The sequence below is a fragment of the Eschrichtius robustus genome, chromosome 14 (genome assembly GCF_028021215.1).
Source record: "Eschrichtius robustus isolate mEscRob2 chromosome 14, mEscRob2.pri, whole genome shotgun sequence".
Taxonomy (NCBI): Eukaryota; Metazoa; Chordata; class Mammalia; order Artiodactyla; family Eschrichtiidae; genus Eschrichtius; species Eschrichtius robustus.
The window spans coordinates 45,639,635-45,659,908 of record NC_090837.1 but is presented as its reverse complement, the minus strand read 5'-3'; the positions used below and the strand labels follow the sequence as shown (position 1 = coordinate 45,659,908).

The following is a 20,274-nucleotide window of genomic DNA, read 5'->3' as shown; positions in this document are numbered from 1 at the left end:
ATAATGAAACAAAAATATTGGCACTGTACATGGAATAGAAAACACATAATACATTTCTTGAATATAAATTAGCAGTTCTAGTTGATGACACTGTTAAGTACTTACTAGAAAATACTGTACATTCTCCCAATAATTCATGTTATAAACTCTATTTCAAATGCCACCTTGCCTCACATGCTTTATTTCATCATTAGGAGAATGTATAAGCTGTTACACAAGTAGATAAAATTGCTTTTATTGGGATGCATATGGACCATTTTCCACTCCAAATTGATTTGCTTTTTGGCCACGTAGTTTAGCATTGAAGAATAGCAGTAAAGTATACTTATTTTAGATTGTACACTCCAGAAGATCACAGCAGGAACTTATGATGATGTTTATAGTTCTAAAAATAGACAAAAGAATAAAATTATGCAGTTATCTAATTTACAGAACAACCCATTATTTTGCAGAATGGTCTCATTCTGAGAGTAAGCCCTTCATTGGGATTCCAGTATAATGACATCCTTACCAATCATTTCCACAATTCTAGTCATTACCAGTCTTTAATAGCATTCTGATTGTAATAAAATAAATCAGTGCAACTGTCTGGTGAACCTAAGCTTCTTTGGAATTGAACTGAATTAACATATATAAAATTAGGTAATATGAGTTCTTATTTACTAAATTGATTATTCAACTGGATCTTAAGTACAGGTTTATGCTATGAGATATTAAAATGAGATATTTTTATTTCCAGTATCTGTTTTTTCTTGTACAGAATCTAAGATGGATCTGTCCTATCATCAAATATTACTCTACAGTAACAACTGGTATTCATTTGAATTATAGTCACTAGCTTAATAAAAGCAACAGAAGACATGATTAATAATCAGTATTGAACTAAAATATAATTAATTTGCAGCTCAGCCCTTCACCTGAATTCCATGACTTTTCTCCTTAGCTAGGAATCATTCAATTCCCACTTCAGAGAACCACAGTGAAGGGGAAGTCCTTGATATTTGTAATAATAACTGAGATCTGATCAGATTTCCTTTGGAGGATGTACCTATCACCTCTGCAAAGATCAGATTCAATTAATATCTTCTTATTTATATCTGTAGAAGCATGCAAGTCAATTTTAGATATAAAATGAGGTTAAAGGTCAGCCACTCATAAAATATATCTGTTTAAACTAGAATTGCTCTTGTCCAAATGCTCATTGCTTTGCAAAATGTGTTCTTACTGTTTATTTGTTTTTCACAGTTGGTTAAATCTTGACCTACATTGTAACACGGCATTCCTTCACAGTAGGGTGCTCACACCTGCTGAATAAAATACAAATGGAGATGAAAACTCATGGTGAAATAAATGAATGTGTATTTATTTATGAAAATTCTTAGATACGTGAGAAAAAATACTCTTCATGTGTGTTAAAGCACTTTCTTTCAATTTACATTATTTTTTAACCAAAGAAGGCCATCTTTCTCCCTAGGTATATAAGAGTTAAAGAGATTTTAAAGAAATATTTGTTTAATATTTGTTTAACAAAAGTTTCTCTCAGCACTGGGTTCAGGTATGCCTATTAACTTCATATTCTTGTAAAGATTCAGAGAATGTGGAATGGGAATGTTAGAAAAATGGACAGTTGATACATAGAATATATTAGGAAATCAAGGGAAATTAACAATGGAGTGAATTTCTCAAAAACAAAATTCCCAATTTGTCCTTGAGCAAATTTGATTTTAGGAGAATTGGGGAAACTGGGAAGTCCTACATGACAAGAAAATAAAGAGAAATTAAGGAATAAAATTACATGGGAAGAAAATAGTAATTCATAAAGTATTTTAAAATGCGAAGACAGTAAATTATTAGAGTGCCAAATAAACTCTAGTAGGGCAGCTAATAATTTTGTACATTAATATTGTACATTCTCATACAAAGTTGATAACAATGATTTTGTTAATCAAATGAAAAGTTTTAAATGCCAGATTTTGAGACTGAAATGAATTTTCTCATTTTCATACATAGATTTCAAGGGAAGGATATTTTAATATTAGATCTTGTGAAAACCAATTAAGAAGAATTTTACTATATGACTAATTAATGATCATAGTGACATTTTAAAGTATGAAGTGCCATATAAACATGAAGAAACAGTGCCATTGTTACATGCAAAAAATAAATTATAACCAACTTTCTAGTTTATTGTATGCACATTTATAAAGTTAGTAATAAAATATAATATGAAATGAGGGATAATATAAATCACAAAAAATAGGCTAAAAAATATAAACGACAGTAATTTGAGTTTTGGAGTAGCAAATATGAGTAGTAATTCCTGAATACACAAAGTTTCATATAAGTTATCATAGCTTTAACATAAAATCTAATCTTCATGGTGAAACCAGGTTCTCTGTATATACACAGATAGATCTGATATAGTTTTCTTCAACTAGATTTTAAATCACAATCAGATTTGGCTAGGCAAGTATTCCCATACTGAACATTGGGCTTCTGAATATCTTATACATATGGATATTTAATTATGCAATATTATACTTCTGTTTCCATTACTCATAATAAGCACATTGTAAACATGTTCAGTATTGACTAAAACCATCATTCCTGAAGCTAGTATTACTGAATATTGACCACTATGGAGGAGCTATATGGTTTAAAGCCTCGCTGAACACAGGGAACATTTTTGGCAATCTCAGATCTTACCCTAAACCTCTTTTATCTATTTTAAATCTCTCATAGCATAAAAAATTTTGTCTAGGAAATGGTATCATATTTATGAAAGTAATAATAATACTTAATTATGTTAAGTCCTTTACTCATTATCTCAGCTTATCCTCACAACTGAGTTAGAAGGGAAATACTACTATTAACACACTCATAACACATGAAACTAAATTTAAGATGAATGAAGAGTAAATGGCAGAGCAAGGATTTACTTTCACCATTATCATTATTATTACTGAAGAATAAAATTCATGTAGACATGTACACATACCATAAATTTATAGTATATTTCAGGAATTTATAAGAATTCATTGGTGAAACCATTGGAATTTTGTATGTAAAAAAGTTTTTAATTATGAATTCCGTTTTTTATACATGTAAGATTATATTTATTTTCTATTTATCCCTTCATTATTAGCTTTAGTAAATTGTATTATAAAGACATTTTAAAATTTCATCAGTTATAAAGTTTATTGGTTTACATTTGTGTATGGCATCCACTTTTAAAAAAAATTTGTTGTATTGAAGTGCAGTTGATTTACAATGTTGTGTTAATTTATGCTCTACAGAAAAGTGATTCAGTTATACATATATATGCATTATTTTTCATATTCTTTTCATTGTAGTTTATCACAGGATATTGAATATAGTTCCTTGTGTTATACAGTAGGGCCTTGTTGTTTATCTATTCTATATATAATATTTTGCATCTGCTACTCCCAAACTCCCTATCCATCCCTCCCCCACTTCCATCCCCCTTGGCCACCACAAGTCTGTTCTCTATGTCTGTGAGTCTGTTTCTGTTTCATAGATAAGTTCATTTGTGTCATATTTCAGATTCAACATGTAAGTGATATCATATAGTATTTGTCTTTTTCTGACTTACTTCACTTAGTATGGTAATCTCTAGGTCCATCCATGTTGCTGCAAATGGCATTATTTCACTCTTTTTATGGCTGAGTAGTATTCTACTGTATATATGTGCCACATCTTCTTTATCCGTTCATCTGTAAATGGACATTTAGGTTGTTTCTATGTCTTGGCTAATGTGAATAGTGAACATAGGGGTGCATGCATCTTTTTGAATTATAGTTTTGTCTGGATATATGCCCAAGAGTGGGATTGCTGGATCACATGGCATCTCTATTTTTGGTTTTTTGAGGAACCTCCATACTGTTTCCCATAGTGGCTGCAGCAATTTACATTCTCACCAACAATGTAGGAGTGTTCCCTTTTTTTTACACCCTCTCCAGGATTTGTTATTTGTAGATTTTTTAAATGATGTCCATTCTGACCAATGTGAGGTGGCACCTTACTTTAATTTTGATTTGCATTTCTCTAATAATTAGTGCTGTTGAGCATCTTTTCATGTGCTGTTGGCCATCTGTATGTCTTCTTTGGAGAAATGTCTATTTAGGTCTTCTGCTCATTTTTTATTGAGTTGTTTGTTGTTGAGTTGTATGAGCTTTTTGTATATTTTGGAAATTAAGCCCTTGTCAGTCACATCATTTGCAAATATTTTCTCCCAGTCTGTAAGTGCCTTTTTGTTTTGTTTATGGTTTCCTTTGCTGTACAAAAGCTTGTAAGTTTGATTAGGTCCCATTTGTTAATTTTTGCTTTTATTTCTATTGGCATCCACTTTTTATTGAACCCATAAGGATGTCCTTTTTTCATTTAATAGCATTTATTTGTGTTTTCTTTCCCTCTCTGTCTTCTAATTTTCTTGATTAAATTGCTAATGATTTTTCAATGTTACTGATTGTTACAAAAAGCAACTTTTTTCATTTATTGATTGTCTCTACTGTCTATTTCATCTATTTCTGTTCTTTATTATTTCTTTTTAAGGATGACTTACCGTTTTGTTTTGTTTAGTCATTTGTTTTCTTATGTATTTGTTTTTTAGTTTCTTCAGTTAGAAGGTGAAATCATTTGTTCAAATTCCAAACAAGTGCTGTTACTCTGTTTTTACTTTTTAAAAAAATTTTGATAAAAAACATGTAACATGACATCTACCTTTTTAATGAAGTTTTAAGTGTACAGTACAGTATTGTTAGCTATAAGCATGATGTTGAAAGGAGATCTCTAGAAAATTTTCATCTTTCACAGTGGAAACTCTAGACTCAATGTAAAGCAACTGCTAGGGCAATCAGCAGTGACCAAGTTTATTGGGATCAGATGATATGCAGGACTAACCATTTAAAACTTTCAAAAAAGATGGTTCACTAAGAAGCTGTGTGCCTGCACAGAGTGGAAAGGAGGATTATTAATGGTACAATTTGGCATAATGTATATAAAACATTTAATAAAATTAACATGTTTTATAAATGATTCCTTGTTCAAGACACTATTATTTTGGATTTTTTTCCATTTTGTGCCACTAAACACAATACCTATCTGATACCAAGAGTAAGCGTATTTTCTAAGCATATTTTGGGCCAGGCAGAAATAATAATTTAAGTGTTCTCTTCATTAATTACATAGCATATGGCATACTAATCATTCACAAGGTTAACACAAAAGAATATGCTAGTTTTAAAAAGTTATAATTCTTTATAGTTCTTGATCAATCCAAGAACAATCTCATATTTACAAGTTTTCACAAAATGTAACAAGTTTTCACATCAGTGTGTGTGCATTGATTTCAAATTCCATCATGATCATTTTATTCTAAACATCTGCTCCATATTCTGGCAACTGATGATGCAAACACAATCCAAGAATTATTTAGCTGATTTTAGTGTTGAATGGATGTACACATAGAAAAATGTAAGTTGAAGAACAATAGAAATATTGTCATTCCTTTTAGGAGCAAATTCTTCTTAGGAACATGGGTGAGATTTTGATTGTTTGGTATTTTTTAGGCTTTTACTCCACGTTAACTGCCTAAATGAGATAGACACATATACACAGAGGAATAATGGACAATAGAAAACAATGTGTTTTGTCATTAGCTTTACTCTAAGTGTTTCCAGCACCAAAGCATATCTAAAGAAAAAGCCTATGGCCTATGCTCAAGGATTAAATAGGGCCTCCTACCATTCTATTATTCATTTAATATCAATTCTAGGAAAATCAAACTCCTCCTGAGGAAAGTCAGCTTTAAACTAAAGTCCCTGACTACTTTAGAATTTGAAGAGGAGGTCGTGCATAAAAGCATAACAATTTTGCGTACAACAATCCCGACCATTGTTAATTATGGATCAGTATTTGCAATATGACATGATTGGTATTTTCTTCTCCTTTTGGTGGAAAAGAGAGGGGATGAGTTACCTCAGAAAGCAGCAAAGAGGCAAAAGCATTGTTGATGTGTGGAGAAAGGAATGAGAGCCTCTCTGCCTCTTCTCCCAATTTTAATTTTTTCCTTAAACTATTTGGCTTAATGATTAAATCTATGGTCAGTCATGGATAGAGTTTACCATTCAGGGGACAATATCAGTTAACCATCAAGGAAAAATTATTATAGTCATATATGATTCTTTATTTTGTAAACACCATTGTTTCTTTGTAGACACTTGGGACCAGGGTACATGACACATTAGCTGCTGTCCAGATCCCTTTGAACAAGACATTAATTTATTTCAAGGTCAAAGATCCAGTCTGATTCTATTTCCTAAATTGTATCCTGTTCCATTACTCACACATCATTATACAATTTCATAAAATTCATATGGGTGATAGCTTAATGCAATGAAAAAATATGCCCTATATGCGAACAATATGAATGACTTCCTATTGTTAAATTTGCCTAAAGAATTTTGATTTCTAAAATAAACAAATCCCCTCAGTCAGAAAACATATAGCATAATAAATTAATATTCATATATCTGAAGTCCCAATGTGATTTCAATCATTATCATTAATGATCTGAGTCCCTTATTTGTTAGATGTAGCCTAATCTGTCACCCACTTTTATGACCACCTTAGTTATCTCAAAATTTAAATAAATTTAATTATAATCTCTCATGAGGCTCATTTTCAAACCCTCCCAAAAGTCAGTCTATTATGGTAATGTACCCTACCATACCACATAATTTAGGACATGGTGTCACTGTACCAGTTGTAGCATTTCCTAAGCAACTAGAATGTTTTCATATTGTAAGTGTCTACCATGAAGCATAGTAGACATTTACTGCTGTTGTAAATGGTAAGATAATACAAAAGGGAAAAGAAATCTTAGCTTCAGATTGCCCCATGCTCAATTCAATCTATGTTAGAGTAAAAGGAGGAACCAACCAGCAATGAAGAATGATATCTAGAGCTTAACTGAACTCAGCTGCCTATATTAAGATGTAGCACCTCCGTATGAGAAAAAAATCAAAGACAGGAAATAAGAAGGTAACCTATCTTAACTAAAATGATGGACTTTCTTATTATGTAAACATGAATGGAGAAAGCAAAAACATGAGAGATGACTTTTATCGCACAGTGATACTCCCCACAAATAACTGTGGTTGAATTAATGTCTCCTACTTCGAACAAATGGATTAACATTCTCTTTAAATTAGAAAACATGGAAGGAGTAGTGAAGCCAGCAGAAGGCAGGAAATATTCACATATAAGGTATTTTAGAGGTCTGGGAAATTTCTCACTTGCACTTACCTTAACTATTCCTTTATCTAAAGCAGAAGCTGAAAAGGTAGAGATAATTTTCACAATTCTGTACAAGCTAAAAAAAGAAAGAAAGAAAGGAAGAAAGGAGGGAGGGAGGGAGAGAGGAAGGAAGGAAAAAAGATAAAGCTGTAACTATATATTAATAAGGGCCAAATAGAGTTGTGTAAAAGCAGAAGTATTAATACTTGAAGAATTTGCCTTACAGGAGGAAATTTGCATAAATGGAAAAAAGAAAACAGATTGCACACCTATTGCACACCAGTATACATAATACATTTATTGAAAGAGAAAGTAAGAGTTGAATTGTTATTATCGTTTGCCTTTCTATGATTGCAGAAAATCACCAGTAATTTTAGTCATTCATTTCTCCTTGTTTTCATACACTTTAAGACCCAATTCTTTATCTGCTTGCTAAGGGGAAAATAGCAAAAGGATCATATAGCAAAAGCTTCTATGTGATACCTACTTAAGCTTTACACTTGGGGGATAATTTTCCACCTAATTATTTTTAGTGAAGAACTTTTTCAGAATTGAAAGGCAAATTGTACATATATGTAGTGGGTTTGATTTTCTCATTTAGAATATAGTCATTTTAATAGCAGACATAATTAAGCTAAAACATTCAGAGGTTTAAGAATAGATCCCACTCATGGATATTTGTTAGATGAATCCTTTAATTTTATGTTTTAAGACATATAATTTGAACCATAAAAGTTATCTGAAGATATATTTGGAGACATATTCAAACCATGATTTTTCCTTTGTCTCATTAAATTTTTTTTTTTGGTACTTTTTCTAGAGATACTCTTCATATTTGTTTATTCTTGTGGCACAGTGATTTCAGGTAGGTATAGTCAATAGTAGATCTGGCAAAATTGCTCCCATTACTTTCAGATCTCTATTTGTTTTAGAATATTGAATCTAGCCTGGCACTGTCAGCTAGATAGAGTGATTGTTTTTTTACGCTTAATAAGAACTGATTCTATGATGCTGATATAATATCTCATACCATATAACATTTAAATTTGGTACGTAGGCACTTTTCCCCTGTGTTAATATAGCAGTGTTAACTGTATAGGTATACTGTATCTGTTTGCTATCCATCCATCTAAAATATAGCACAAATTAGGGGCATATAAAATTTTAAATAAACAAGTATAACAAATTAGAAATTATTTGATTAGAAAACTGAATTTATATGTTACACTTTAATGATAATCAGAAACTATGGTGGGCAATATATGTACATTAGCCCATTTAAACTTCTACAAATTCTCTTAGCAAATTAAAAATGTTTCATAGAGTTTAAAAAAGCTATTCAAGGTAACTAAGTTATAGTTTAAAGAAACTGAGATTGAATGTTTACTCTAACATACTATCCAATTAAATTAAATAAAGCAAATACTTTTGCGGGGTGGGGGTGAGGTTATGGGGACATAGATCCAGTCATTAAAAAAATTCTAGTTCATAAAATTCCTCAATGTTTTCTCCAAACTGCTGCCATTTTTGTATATCTTATCCTGTAACCCCTCTTTCAATATTGTTAAAAGATATAGAGAAGTTAATTGTTATATCTGTCACTTTACTCCTGTATTCTAATTTGATTTTTTTTCTGGCTACATTCAGTATGGTGTTTTTATCTTCGATTTCCATCAGTTTTTCAGCATCACCAAAGTTTGACTATGATGTGTCTAGCTGTACTTTTTCCTGTGTTTATTATATTTTTATTTCTGGATAAAGATTATAATCTATTGTACAAATTTAATTTTTATTATAGAGCTATGAGTAGCTAGCAATATTTTAAAAATTACAACTCTCTTGCTTTAAGTGGCTAATATTAAAACTAATGAAATAAATAACATCCCATATTGTAAGCAATAAATGCATATTTGTTCTTAATATTTGATATGAAAAAAATGCACTAAATATCCATTTCTGGTTGTACTTCTCTTTATGAAGAGAATGTGGTATATTCCTGCCTGGTGGCATGTGCCTTAACCAGGAAAATATAGAGGTGGTTAGCAGTGTTAAAAGATTTCTAGGATACAAAGAGAAAGGATTGTTTCTAAGAGTAGCTCAGGTCACTCTAAAGTAACTTCAGAGTAGGTGAAGCTTCTGGATTTGGTTCCCTTTGAATAGTTTTCCTTTCGATAATCTGTGTGTTATAGGAGAGACCAATTTTAAAACTTCTTCTCAAACAGTAGGCCTTTACTTTAAAATTTGACAAAGGATAAGGACAGACAATTCACAAAGCAGAAAATAAAAATAGTAACCAACTTCTGAAGAATGCCCAATTTTATCATTTCACTAGTTTTAAAAATGATCTTTTTGGATATTATGTTTCAATATCAATATATAATTAAAGACTAACATTGGTTAAATCTTGATAGTAGGAATACAGAGATTTTATATTTTCTTTTTCCCGGGTTTTTCTGAATTTTATATTTTAAAAAATGTGTTACTTTTATAATTAAAATATACATATCATCTACCTCTATTGAATCTACTTTAATGGAAACCATGGGAACAGTGCATTTAAAATGCTTATTTTTTAACCCTATACATTATAGCCATAGACTCAGATATAAAATATCACATATGAGTGATTAAGGCATTACAATAAGGCAAGAAAGAAAATTAAAAGTCATTAAAGTTTAGAAAGGAGGAAATAAAATTGCCCTAATTTACAGATGATACAACTTTCAGCATAGAAAATCCCAAGGAACCTATAAGCAAACTCTTAGATAATAATAAATGTGTTCAGAGAGGTTGCAGAATACAAGATCAACACACAATTAGTCATATTTTTAGGTCACAACATTTCTATCACAATGGCTATAATACAAAAAAATAGTGACAACCCTAAATGATGATGAGGATGCAAAAAACTGGATAACTCATACATTGCTGGTGAAATGTTAAATGTATAGCCACTTTGGAAATAGTTTGGCAGTTTCTTTTTGTTTCTTATAAATTACCGTATGCAATTACTATAGGACCTAGCAGTTATGCCCCTGGGCATTTTATCTCAGAGAAAAGAAAACATATTTATTCAAAACGTAAGCATTAAAGAGCATAGCCTGTGCATTAATGGTCATAAGTGCATTAAAAAATTTTTTTAAATTAAAAACAGTAGATGCCCTTCAACTGGTGAATGGCTTATCAAACCATAATATATTGATTTCATGGAATACAATTCAATAATAAAAAAGAAAGGGCTATTGATAACATAACAACTTTGATGAAACTCCTGTGAATTTTGCTGAGTGAAATAAGCTAAGCTAATCCAGAAAGGTTGCATACTGTAAGATTCTATTTATACAACATTTTAAAATGAAAAAATATTAAATGGAGAACAGATTAGTGGTTGCCAGGCGTTAGGTATGGAACAGGAAGTAGGGGGTGGGATGGAAATATTCTATATCTTGACTGTGGCGGTGGATATAAAAACGTTTACACTTGATACAATTGTTTTGAACTAAATACACATACGCACACCACACACACACACACACACACACACACACACAACTTGGAGTACAATTAAACATGGGAATTTTGAATAAGGTCAGTGGATGGCAGCAATGTCAATATCCTGGTTTTGCAAGATGTTATCATCGAAGGAAACTGTACACAAAATCTCTTATGTTTTAACAATCATATGTGAATCTATAAATTAGCTCAATAAAAATTCAATCAAAAAATTTTAAAGATTAAGTGTATCCTATCATCACAAAGAAACAAGGACATTTCACATCTACTCCTCCAAATTCAGAACAATATCTCATATAAGTTAACCTTAAATTATCTAGTTAGTTTTTATTCAGGTGCATATTGAAATTTATGCAGTTGAGGGTTTTCTAATTCATTTTACTTTTATATTTAGCCAATGGACTGTATGTTTTCATTTAAGTAATTATAATGAAAAATTATATAAACACTCACATATTAAAGATACTCAGTAATTTTTTTTAACTTGTTAAATAAGATTATACACAGAAAGTCTACTTTAATCTTATTGGCTATTTTTAATATTCTATAAAAATATGGCAATTTTAAATATATATTTTTGTAAGTAACTATTCGTAATATGGTGAACCTTATGGGTAAAATATAAATGAACAGTGGAAATTTCTGCAGGGTGTGTGTGGAGGGGATGGGAACCTTTGCTTTGTTGGCTTCATGCAGTTCCAAATCTGCGATCTGTTTCAAATCAGTGTTGCAACCTATTAAAATGCTGAAGAATTTACATTTTACTTGTGTTTTGCATTGAAAGGAAAATGACTAAAACTCCTCTATTTTGTAAGCATCATTTAATTTTGATTCTATAAATGTACAAAAATCCATAGGACAAGACCAGTAACATGCATTTTGTTCATCCACCCACCCATAATCATTTTGTCAATCAGAATTTTCCCATAGACATCTGAAATTAATTGCAGGGAAGAGCACTTACCAATGATAATTTCCTTTTGGACAGCCTCAGAAAATCTGTTGCCCAAAGAGATGACTATTGGAGAAACATCTGAAAATATGACCACATTTCAGGCTGTTTTTTTGGGTCCGAAAGAACCATGACCTTGTAGCTTGTGACAAGTGACCTGTGAACACTGGGATTGAAGTTTAACAACTATTTTGATGTTCTGCCTATTACGTGTGTCATTTAAAACAACACTGTTACTCTTTTTGTGCTTATTCAACACACTACATTTATAAGCCAAAACTGTCCCAGATATGTACCGCACAAAAATGCCCCAGATATGTACAGCACAATTGAATAAAATGTAGTTTTTACTAAGTTGGTAAAACACTATAAATATATACGATTTTTTAAAACCCCAGATGTTCATAGCATTTATAAAACAACCATAAAATAGTTTAAACATGCTGCACAAAGAGTGGGAAAAAAATCACTACAAGTTCTATAATGACACCTTTTAAGGAATATTAGGAGCAGATTTCTTTAAATCAAAAGCACTCAAAGACTCAATACACAGTAACTGAAGACCATGGAACCAAGAAACTAAAACAACAAAGAATAGAGAGACAGAGTTTTATTTCTTTTTATCTGTCTTCTGGTTCAAGAAAGGGGATAGGAAAGAAATTTCAATTTGGTTGCTTCTTTTTAGACCTTGCCTTTTGGAAAATGTATAGATCCCATTAGTTAAGTCTTTTTCAATATGGAAAAAAATATGTTCTTCCAACAGTTATAAATGAGGACACGTGAATTTCCATTGTCATTGATTGTCTTGGTCAACTGACTGGTTTGTTGGCTGTGATAATTTACGACCCGTAACTATTTTCAAAGACAAAAGGAAAATATTGCAAATAAATATAAGTAGGAAAAAATTACCTGGTCCAGCAATGTTTTTGTTAGTTCTGTTAGTAAGAATTAAGACTTCAGTTCTACTGAGAAGAAGGTAGTAATCTTAGTCCCCAGTGAGCCTAAATTCCTGTGATGATCTAAATTTTAAAGTAAAATGTAGACTTCTGGCCATTGTCATATTGTAATAGCATCAAATCAAAGTTCACTTCTATTTTATATACAATAATTAGATAACTTCCTGGTGATAGACAAGAAATCCTGATTACATACTGCTGTCATCCTGTGATGTGTGATAATATATAGGTGCATTCTATTCAATTTTATTAATTTTCACTTGGATGCCCATGGACACTTGAGTCTGACTATGCTCCAAACTGGTTTCATCATTTTCCTCATATGTGTTCTTTCTTCTAGATTTCCTCTCTTTCTACTTGGATTCTTTATTTACCATCCACCCATGTCAAAAATTTGGAAATTCTGTGAGAGTCTAATATTTCAATCCTCTCTTACATTTAATCTCTGACCATATCCTGTTTATCCTATCTCCATAACATCTCTAATATTCATCTTCTTTCATTTCAGTTTCTACTCCTTTATTACTTGCAATAATTATCTCATTGGTCTCAGTATCAGAACTTGTGATCAGTCTCCCCCAGAGTGCCTGTGTTGATCTTCCTAAATTACAAACATGTTTCATATTTCTCCTCAATTTAGGGCACTTCCCAATTGTTTACAGGATGAAATCCAAATTTCTTAACTTGTTCTTTACTCTACTTACCTTAAGGTCTTACAACTACTCATAGGCTTCACCTGGGATTGATTAGTTATTCATTTCACCACTTTATATTCAGCATATTTACTAACACCTGACACATAGTAGATGCTCAAATATTTATTGGATGGAAGAAAATATCTTTTGCTTTGTTTCTCTCACTGCCTATGCTCAAACTAAACTGTCTTTGCTTACGTAGCTTTCTCTGACATGAATGCCCTTCTTCTGCCATGTTCAATGTTGACGGTCAGCTACGTAAAATCAGAGGCTAGTTTTGTTCAAATTTCTAATGCCACTTGCTAGCTCAGTGCTTAGTTTTTTAACGGGATTAATGTTTGGTTGATTAAAAAATATAGTTATAAATCCATTCACATATTTACTTTCTTCAGTACTTTTATTCCTAAATAAAGGTAATCAAAATAGTAAAGAAAGATGTAGAAGTGACCAGTGGGAAAAAATGTGCTATAAGGCAAGCAGTGGGTATGGAGAACAGTGTTTTGTGCTTTGTAGTGCAAACAAAGAAAGCCATGGGAAGCAATTAAAAGGGTTTCAAACAAGGAAACAATACCATTATGTTTTAAAAATATGGCTTTGATGCACTGGAGAATTTAGTAGAAAAATATAAAATTGGAAGCTAAGAAACCAGTTAGGAGGGTATATCTAGGGACTAGGCAAGAGGTGATGGTGATTTGTACTTGTGATTTGGCAGGAGGTATGAAATTAGAATCAAGAAAGGGAATACATGAAGTAAAAATTAGAAAATTTCAAAACATCAATAATGATTCCCACTTTTCAGCTTGAGCAGCTAGATGGATTGAGGTACCCTTTACTGAGACATAGCAAATTAACTGTGCTATTGGCAAAGACTAGATAGATAGGCAAATGGGATAGATTACTATAAGCCAGGTGTTTATAAAGCAAGCCATTACAAATTAATGGAGAGTACAAAGATTATTCAATATATGGTGTTGGGACAATTTATTAATTATTTGCTTTAAAGACATCTGTTTTTTTAACCTCTCATAACATTACAAATTTTTAAAATCTTGTTAACTAAATAAAGATACAGTTGAAAATCTGGTAAGTCTGAAAGAAAATGAAACTAAGTGTCAGACTTCTTAAGGAAAAATACTAAAATTCAAAGTGATAATAAATATCACAATTAAAGATGTACTTGGTTTCAGTATCATAAGAACTAAAAACTTTAGTATATAGCATGTAATCCAAATTGATTTTCAAATGAGAACCCTATTTGTAGAATATGGCCAAGGGTTAGTACATTAAGAGTGCATTGGTAGAAATCAGGAAAATAAATAAAATTCATGTTCAAAAATAGGCAAATCATTTGATCATCTAATTCACAAAAGAAGGGCATAAGAAAGCTATTTTCATGTTTTCTAATAATTAAATTAATATAAATTAGGTATAGATCTACCTTTTGACCACTAAGTTACCATACCAGAAAAAAAAAATAGTGGCCATGTCCTATTCTAGTGAAAAAGCAACTTTCATATATTGCCAATGGCAGTATAAATTGATCATTAACTTGATCATAAGATATTCTTGTAACACCAAAAACTGATGTTATATACAGCATCATTAAATGATTACATATATAATACCGTAATCATTTGCTGGGCTATTATTATTGCTAGGATATTTTTTAACGTGGAAAAAGCTTGTGACATACAGATGGTACCAAAGTTTATGTACAATATTAGTGCAATTGTATTTTAAAATACTCTGTATTCAAAAACTCTAACATGGAAAAAAGATGAATTTCAATTTCTGACCTTAAGGCAGAAAAGATATTTTAAAACGACCTTCCACTACCAAATAAATTAAATCCTTCATTGGACATAATTTTTTACTGCATGTAAAAGAATTAAGATCCCCCCAATTTTTTTGTTAAATTATTAAATATTTAGGAAATGTTTAAGGAATTTTTAAATGGCAAAAAATATAAGCAACCAAGAAGACACATTCTGAAATTATCAGATTTGAAAAATAATAAAAATAAAACATAAGGGAATAGAAATAAAATAATTGACAAAAAAAAACTCAGTAAGTGGGCAAAAACAAAATTAGACACAAGTAAAGAACGAATTAATAACTCAAAAGACAATTTTTTAATTATTTAGAATGTAGCCCCAGAAGATAAGAATATAAAAATATTTTTAAATGAGGCTAAGAAATATGAATAACTAATAGGATAGTTTACACATGTCTAATGAGAGTCACCAAGAAAACATAGAAAGAATGATAAGAAAAAGCAATATGAATAAATAATAACTGAGTTTTAACCAAAACTGATGATGAATCTGCAGAAGAAGAAAGTATAATGCATACTAAGCAGGATAAAATAAAAGAAAATTATGATGTAAACCCATTGTAGAGAAACTGAAGAATACTGGAATTAAAAAATTACCTGTAAATAAATAGCAGTTAGGTGATTAGCACACTTCAAAACAGCAAAAGAAAAAGTTGGGATTCGGTCCTGTAATCTCTTCAGAATTTGGGAAGAAATTGACCATAAAACCTGAAATTTGTGCACTAAAAATCATCTTTCAAGAACAAAGGAAAAGTAAACATATTTTCCATCAAAATTTGTACTTACTACCATGAAAATTAAACAAAGAAAAACTTCTAATGGACAAACTTTCCAAATAACAAAAGTGATCCCTAAAAATCTAAGATGAGAGAAGAAATGCTGAGCATGTAGCTCAGTACTACAATGTATTTACACGTAGTTTGTCTACAGAAAGTACTGACAAGGATAATGTCTAATTGATAGAGTATAAAAAAGGACAGAATGAAAATTTGTGGAAAAAATGTTATGGAAATTAGAAGTATGTTGATATAGAGTAAAAGATCCTAAGCTATTATTTAGGAAGATGATTAAGACATTAACTTCATGTATTACCTTGTATAAAGTGGTTAAGTTTCAGTGATATTGCCTTTAAAATAAAAGAGAGAGTATAAAACACCCGAACCAGCAGAGAGGGGAAGAAAGTAGGAATTTTTAAATGATTAAAAAGTTAAATGGAAAATGATATCAAAGAACATAGAAGAAGCATAGCAAAAGCAGAATAAACAGAAAGTCTATAAATTGTGATCAAATTTAAAGTGTTAGACAAAATGTACCATTTAAAAGATAATTGTCATAGAGTATTTTTTAATGAGCTTTGTACTTTTTACAAGAGATTCACTTAAAACATAACAAAAAAAGATTAAAATATAAGAGATAGAAAGCAATAAAACACTAACTAAAAGATTGCTGTGTTTATATTATTCAAAATATAATTTAGGACAAAAAGTCTTAAGAATAAAGATGGTTCCCATATAATAAGAAAACATCAGCTCCCCAGGAAGCTGTATGAAGTCAAAACCTTCATGCACCTAATAAACATTCACAAAATATATAAAACAAAATTTGTTAGAACAACAGAAAAATGTTTTAAAATCCACCATTAGGGTGGGCGATTTCAAAATGGCACTATTAATTATTGATAGGTCAAAACACAATTAAAACAATAAAGTTGTAGATCATTTAAACACTTTAATAATGTGTTTGCTTGGTAGTGTGGGGGACTTAAAACACACTGCTATCAAATCTAGTGAATCCACATTCTTCTTGAGTATACAAAGAACATTTACAAATGAATAATCACATACTTTGCCAAAAAAAAAAAACTCTCAAAAAAGTTTCAAAAAATAATTACAGAGACCACATCTTCCCATTATAGAAATAAAAGTAGCAATCAATAGCAAAAAGACACAAGAAATGAATTTTGTTTAAAAAAAAGAAAAAGCTAAATCTCTATAAAAAAAATAATGACGATTAAAAATGGGCCAAAGACCTGAACAGACACCTCAGCAGAGAAGGTATAAGGATGGCAAGTATGTCATCTTTATGAAAAGATGCCCTACGAAAAACATCTCTATGAAAAGATGCTCCACATCTTATGTCATCAGGGAAACACCAATTAAAACAACAGTGAAATACTACTAAACCATCTATTAAAATGGCCAAAATCCAGAACACCAATTGCTGGTCCAAATATGGAGGTATGGGAATTCTCATTCATTGCTGGTAGGAACCCAAAATGGTAAAGCCATTTTGGAAGACAGTTTGGAGTTTCTTACAAAACTAAATATACTCTTACCATACAATTCAGAAATCACACTCCTTGGCATTGACCCAAAGGAGTTGAAAATTTATGTCCACACAGAAAACCTGCACATGAATGTTTATAGAAACTTTATTGATAATTGCCAGGACTTGGAAGCAGCCAAGATGTCTTGTCTAACAAGATGTCTAACAGTTTAAAAACAAACTGTGGTACATTCAGACAATGAAATATTATGCAGTGCTAAAAAGAGATGAGCTATACAGCCTTAAAAAGACATGGTGAGAACTTAAATACATATTACTAAGTGAAAGAAGCCAATTGGAGAATTGTACTGTACTCCATACAGTATGATTCCAATTGTATGACATAAGAGCAAAACTATGGAAGCAATTAAAAAATCAGTCGATACAAGGGAAGATGGGAGAGATGCAAAGGCAGGGCAAAGAGGATTTTTTAGGGCAGTGAAAATACTATGCATGATAGTATAATTACGGACATATGTCCATACATTTGTCCAAATTCATAGAGTATATATGCAGATATATTATCTATATATATTTATTTATATAATATGTATATACGTGTGAATATATATAATTTCAGAAACTAGATTCTTAGCATTTAGGTTCACAGTTTTAAAACTGAAAAGGTCCTTAAATGCCTAAATGTCTTATCCAATATTCGCATTTTATGTCACAAAAATGAAAGTGAGTAATTAAAATTCACACAACAAAGGATTTAGGCTAGAAAGAATTAATTATTCATATAAAAGTTGTATATTTTGGTCAGAAATTCTTACCTATCTGCTACATACGTCTATCTCTACCTCTCTGTCTCTCTACCTATACCAATACCCATCAATACCTATACCTACACCTGTATCTGTATCACTTAACTACAGTTGTGAGGTTTTGTAGAAATGACAGCCGATGCTCTTTTCCAGCTTGAATAGGGTGTGTCCCCGTGCGTTACATAACTAATTAATTGCAGAATTCAGCCTTTATTGAACAAAAATTTTGACTTCAAAATTAAACACTCTTTCTACACTATACTCTTTCTACTCTTTCTGCTGCCTGTAATGAGTTACATAATTAACAAAACATTGGTTAATTTTAAATGATTATAGATTGGTAAAATTAATATAGTTACATGCCAGACAGAATGATTTTCATTTTAAAAACACTATTATATTTCATACATCAAATATTATGTCTTTTATTTCTCACAAGAAACGGAAGCTCTCTCCAAAATCTTAATACATCTCAAAAGTCTGATATCTTTTATATATTATTTAATAGATTACTCAATCCAATTACAACCGATCCACTAATTTTATTTTTAAATGTTTCTTAACATATAGAGGGTAGGACTAGAAGACCATCTGATACTAAGTGACTCAAATATGCAATAAGAAATGTAAAATATATATCTATCCACATTCACACCAAATGAAAAAAGAATGGTTTTAACAATTCAAGTCACACTTTAGGAAAAGGAAACAAACCGGGGCTAGTAAACCGAACACCAGTTTTCTGGAAAGACTGAGACATTGAACTGTGCAAACTAGAGAAAAGCTGACACTACCTTAATTAAATTGATACTACTAGTGATGCCCTGATAGTGTACTTGTCAGGGTATAAATTCTTATAACATCAAATAAAAATGACAAACTTCCCCAAGGACCTAATATAAGTTCTTCTAGAGGGCATTAGTTAGCACAAATTACTTCTAGGATGTTTCATTTAAATTACTTAGAGTCCACGTGAATGGGAGCTGAGCTAAACCACATATCCCACCTGCTGCATAGTCAGAAGAAAAGATGAAAAGAGTCCTAGGAAAACTCATTGTGTAACACCAGCCAGAGGTGTAATTGTGGAGCAATTTTTTTTTGCAATTTTTGAATACTGTAATTTAAGAAGTCTTCAGAGATAATACGGACATATACATCAGAAGGTCACTTTTGTAGTGATGAATAGTTTATAATAGAAAAAGCTGTTGTCATTTGCATCTCATTGCAAGCTCTGCATCTTGAGAAAGATTATATGTGACTCCTAAGTTAAGAATTTTAGTTTTCATGTATAATTTCAACTTCCTTTTCCAATTCTCTGTGAAATGAGGTCTAGCCTTGCCAAAGCAGAACACGTGTCAACCGGAATCATGAAGGCTTCTGAGCTACCAGGACAGTGATTCTTAAAAAACCAAGTGTTACTGTAACACTTGTCTCTCACGAGTGAGGAGATGTGATGGCCTTGCTGGTAGTGTGAAGACAGTGATCACCAGTATGACAGTGAGAGGACGAAACACTCTGCCTGGCTGCCTGGCTTCCAGACTTCAGAAATTTATACTGAACAAAGCTGACAGCTTTGAAGAAGCATACTAAATTCTGGCTGCTTCCGTCTGAGCTCGTACCTTTCAATGATGTGAATGGGGTCAGGGCTATGCTGAGAGTTTACCTAGAGAAACATACTTTGGTGGCAGGTTCAAAGAGCTGGAAGATATAAAATATTAAATATTTATGCAAGAAATTGGGACTACGTGACATAATTTAAGAAGATGCAATAGGTTCCATCTCTTCCTAGAACATGAGCTCCCTTAGCTTTTAAGGTTGCCTGTAATATACCACTATTTGGTGTGACTTCTTTTTAGCTACTGCCTCCCAAAGACTTCTTTACAATATGCACTAGTGGACAGGAGCATTACCTTAG

General features: G+C 31.4%; 1 long non-coding RNA gene across 1 annotated transcript; it reads right to left on the bottom strand.

Moving 5' to 3' along the window:
- Positions 1–266: 266 nt before the first annotated feature.
- Positions 267–11,872, bottom strand: LOC137776450 (uncharacterized). The gene is made up of 3 exons (XR_011076220.1): positions 11,795–11,872; positions 1,226–1,304; positions 267–385 (listed from the first exon to the last, which is right to left on the bottom strand). It is a non-coding gene; the product is annotated as an uncharacterized lncRNA (long non-coding RNA).
- Positions 11,873–20,274: the final 8,402 nt, after the last annotated feature.